General features: G+C 51.3%; 1 protein-coding gene across 1 annotated transcript in view; it reads left to right on the top strand.

Moving 5' to 3' along the window:
• Positions 1 to 3,510: 3,510 nt before the first annotated feature.
• The window catches only part of NYNRIN (NYN domain and retroviral integrase containing), a 25,745-nt gene continuing 24,488 nt past the window's right edge, over positions 3,511 to 4,767 (top strand). Inside the window, exon 1 of the mRNA XM_006144580.3 lies at positions 3,511 to 3,588. The gene's annotated coding sequence lies outside the window, so the exon portion shown is untranslated. The remainder of the gene's footprint in view (positions 3,589 to 4,767) is intronic.

Raw genomic sequence — 4,767 nt, forward strand, 5'->3', positions numbered from 1 at the left:
AAGAGATTAGTGGGGTGTCCAGCTGATTAAGCCACATTTGACATAGCCAATGAAAAATCAGTGGGCCCAGCCCCATTTGATAGAGCCAATGAGATGAGAACAATCAGTGGGCCCAGCCAATGATCAACCAACACGACCTAGATTAAAAGTTTCAAACTTGGCAGAATGCAATTGCCTGGGCCTTTTGAGTCACTCTTTCTCTGTCTGCTCAGGCCTGCTCCTACTTCTTGGGAATGTACTTTTACTTTTATACTTCACAAATAACCTTTGGGACCAGCAGATGGCACGGTGGTTAAGGTACTGGACTCCCACACGGCTGACTGTGGCTCAAGTCCCAGACCTGGCGGCTTGCTTTCTCACTTTCTCTCTCTGTCTCTCTGATCAAAATGAAATAACAATAATTAATAAAATAAATAATTCTTTTGAAAAAGGAATTAAAGGGACCAGTAGATAGGGTAATGGTTATGTAGCTGGACTCCCACAGAGTCAACTGCAGTTCGAGTCCCACACCTGGTGAATTAAAACTCACCTCAGGCATGTAAGTGACCAAGATTCCAAGAAGAGAATGGAGGAGAAGGGATTGTGGCAGGGCCGTTCCCCCCGGGGGGTGATTTCTCACTTTCTGACTCTGTCTCTCTCTCTATCTTCAGTGAACACACACATCCTATATAACAAAATCTCTCCAAAAATTTTTTTAAAAATAAAAATAAATAAACAACCATTTCCTTTCATTATTGGTGTGTTTCATTCCATTCTTTGTCTTAAACACCAAGAACCTGGATATCATTATAGAAGCCAAACTGGAACCCTATGACCAGGACACGGGCCTCAAAGGACTGTCTCAACTTCACTTCCTTGCCATTTGGCTTCCCATTGGGTTTGGCCAGTGGCAGGCACTTGCAGGACACAGGAAGGTGGCTCCCTCTACGCTAGGCCATAAGTGGTCAGTGGCCGAGCTCCCAGTTCCCAACTCGTGGCCTTCTTCTACAGCTCCAGCCCTTGTCCAGTGGGTGGTTGTAGGAATCGATATTTCTCTTTCCCCTTTCAGGCCTACAGCTTCCTGCGGACACTATCCCCAGAGTGCTATACCAGTGTCTAACTGGTTTTCCTTAACTCTGCCGGCATCCCCATAAAAGATCCATTCTTTAAACTTCCTTCATGAGAGTAGCCTGACCCATGTGGGAGAACCGCCCTGTTGATAGCAGGAAGTCTAATTTCTTTGTTTCTTGCCTCCACCTGCTCTTTGAAGCCACTTGAAGTCTTGCTGACTGTTGTGCTTCTGGGATGTCACTTCTGCTTGGATGGGAGCAGTCCAGGAATAAAAGCTGCTCAGGGACCTTGGCAAAGTAAAGGAGCAGCTTGTGTCTTCTGTGGGTCCTAAGCAGAACTGCATGGGTCCCCGTGTTCCCCACACCTGTCCCCAGGATCTTGGATAGGCATGTATCTGGGTTATGCATTTGAGGGACAGAACGGCCTCTCCCTCTGGAACCTGGGAGGGATAAGGATCTATTACTCTGTCAAGCGCACAATGCAGGCCCCTCCTTTAATCAAGATGATCTTACTCTTGCAAGGCTTCTCATTCCTTTTACAAACCAACTGCAGGCAGGGTGTGCCACCGTGTTGCCAGGCATGCGTAGACCTGTGTGATTCTGCTTACACTTGAGCTGGGTCCTTCTAAAAGAGGTTGGGAAGGTAGATTTGGGCCAGGTAGCAGGAGGCCTCTAACATAGTTGAATGGGTTTGAAACCCACACTGTGGGTGAGGAATCACTGTCTTCTAGCTGGGGAGAGACGTGGATCCAAAGTCGTTATGGCTGAGCCCGTTGCTGTCTCGGAGCCCAGTCTTGCTCTCTGTCTGGCTGATATCATCTGACCAGGGGAGTTCTAGCGAGGTGCTCTCCATCCCCCTACCTCGCTATCGTTCCTTGGTAGTCACTGGTCCTTGAAGTCACATTGTTGTCTTCTTCCTTCCCCCATTCCGTAAGGGCAGGGACCTTCTTTAGTCAACACTACATTCCCAGGGCCTGACCCGTAGTAGATACTCTATTAATTGTGTGTTGGATGAGGAAATGAAGTGGCTCAGTGAATGACTTTAGATGAGGAAGCCCAGAGAAGTCAAGAGACTTAGCGATTTGCTTAAGAGTGCAGAATTCATTTCCAGCAAAAACTGCCTAACCGCAGGCTCTCTAACCCAATCTGCTGAGAGATGGATTAGTAGTATGAGTGAAAGGGCAGCCCCACTGATCAGAACTGAAGTGAGGCGCAGAGGTAGACTTGGGAAGGGGAAGTTAGCATGGAGCCAGCCCCTGCAGCAGGGGCTTGCCTGTGGTCTGATTTACAACCTGTACTGCAGGCATGATTTCTCCACTTTAATGTTTTATTTAATTAAAACAATGTAAAGTTTTTGCCATAGAGCACAAGTGCTCATGGGAGAGACAGACAAAGAGAGTAAGAAATAAAGGGAGAAATCACCTCCTGGAAGAATGGTCATGCTGCAATCATTCCTCCACTCTCTTCTTGGGATTTTGGGCATGCGCACGCGCGCACACACACACAGTTGGCTTAAAACTCAACTTGAGTTTCCTTATTTATTATTATTATTATTATTAGAGAGTTTTTTTGCTATAGGTCATGTGCCCTCGCCTGAAAGACAGAGAGACAGAAAGCGAGAAATCACTGCCCATGGAGGATGGCCACACTGCAATCCCTTCTCCTCCATTCTTCTCTCAGGATCCTGGGCATGCACACACACACATCCAGGGGGAGTTTAAGCCACCGGGTCCAGGACTGGAACTGGGGTTGACTACATGAGAGTCCAGCGAGACAGCCATTACGCCAACTGCTGGTCTCAAGTTTCATTATTTTTATGAACCAAAGAAATAGCAGGGAAGGGCAAGCTGTAATCCCATCTCCATTCTCCTCTGGGGATCTTGAGCAAGCATGCAACATGCCCAGGGTAGTTTTCTATTTTTTCTTAAGAGAGATTTTTGCTACAGGGTACATGTGCTTGTTGAAGAGACAGAGAGAGACAGAGAGACAGAAAGTGAGAAATCACTTTCAGGAGGATGACCACGCCACAATCCCTTCTCCTCCATTCTCCTCTCAGGATCTTGGGCATCCACATGCACCTGGCACGAGTTTAAAGCCACTGGGTCTGGGACTTGACAGAGGTGCAACTATGTGGGAGTTTAGTGATGCATCATTTCGCCATCTGCCGGTCCCAACCTGGTGTATCTTTCAAGCTGTAGGGTCCAGGACTTGAACCATGTGGGACTCAGTCACCTTAACCACCATGCCACCAGCTGGCCGCATTAAGTTTCTCTCTTTTATCCATTTATGAAGTACCCGACTCCTAAATTTGACTCTTTCCATGCCTCACTCAGCCCCTTGCATGCAGGATTAAACCCGGGAGTTCTCCCTGGAGATGGTCTTGGCGCTGGCTTCACAGTCACTTGAGAGAGGGCAACAAGAACCACGTGTTGGCTCAGGGCAGCAGAGGAGAACTGGGATACATGGCTCTCACCTCCTGGAAAAACGGGTGCACAGCAAGGCAGGAATCTCTTTTGATTGAGAAGAGCAATCAGAAAAGGTTAGTGTGGAGAGATGGGGGCTCACCTTGAGGGTCTTCTGCTTCCAGGTATTGCAGAGAGGCAGGGCAGGGGAGTCAGGCAGAGCAGAGCAAAGCAGAAGGCTTTGGAGCCAGAGATAACACAGATTCCAACCCTGGGAGAACCGGTGGGGGGCAGGGTGGATGTGAGGGGCCGAGTCCCTTCCTGACTAGGAGCAGCCTGAAGGGGAGGTGCCAGGGCAGGCCTCTTGTACAGCCCACGGTTGGTCGGTTGGTCGGTTGGTCGGTCGTCTGTAAGCCCTGTCAGACGTGGGCTCTTAGTTTGGATTTGGAACTTAAGGTCACTGAGGCCCAGGACGAAGACCCTGCCTTCCGTGGGGAACAGGCCCCGGGATGCACAAGGTGCTCTTTGTGTGTGGGTGCTCCCTCTCCGCCTGGGTGTTAACGACAGGTCCCCGGCCCAGGGCTAGTCCCAGTCTACGGATGCCCACAGGCTGGCTGAGTGTCAAGGGCTCACGGAGACCTCAGAGGGGACATCAGCAGCCCCCTGACGCCCATCCCTCCCCTCACGGTGTAACTCAAACTTGCTAAAAGGGGCTTTCATAAACAAGTCTGAAAAGTCTGGCAGCTCTCCCCACCGCTGCAGGCCCCCCGGGAGGGGGGTGGGGTGGGAGTGGCTGGGGGGGGAGGGGTCAGCGCTGTTACCCTTTCCTTCCTGCTTGGTCTCCAGCCCAGCTTCCTCAGGCCCCAGCCCCCCTGGGCTCTCCACCCAGCTCTGCTTTAACCTTTTCCTTCGAGGGAAGGAGGGGCCGAGGTCCCCGTTCTCCAGGGAAGCGGTGGGGGCTGGGGGGGAAACGCCGAAGCTCTGTTCAAATGTCAGAAAAGGATCCGTGAAACTAGCTTTCTTCTCCTCTCGCTTCCCCTTCCTCCCACTAGGGAAAGGGGAACGTGGAAGGAAATTAACTTTGACCCTGGATTCTGGCCCCGGGCCCAAAACTTGGGTAGAAGGCAGAGGTTTCCAGGACCCTCCCCGCCCCCTCTCTCCCACTCGGCCCCTCTCTCCCTCCGCCTCCCGCCCCCCTTTAAGCTACCCAGCGGACGGAAAAGAGTGGATCTAGGAGGGGCTGGCGGAGGCGCAGGGGAAAGCTGGGGGCGGAGGGAAGGGCGGCGGGAGTCCGACGGGGTCCACCCCCCGCTGCA

The sequence above is a fragment of the Tupaia chinensis genome, unplaced genomic scaffold (assembly GCF_000334495.1).
Source record: "Tupaia chinensis unplaced genomic scaffold, TupChi_1.0 Scaffold000126_2, whole genome shotgun sequence".
Taxonomy (NCBI): Eukaryota; Metazoa; Chordata; class Mammalia; order Scandentia; family Tupaiidae; genus Tupaia; species Tupaia belangeri.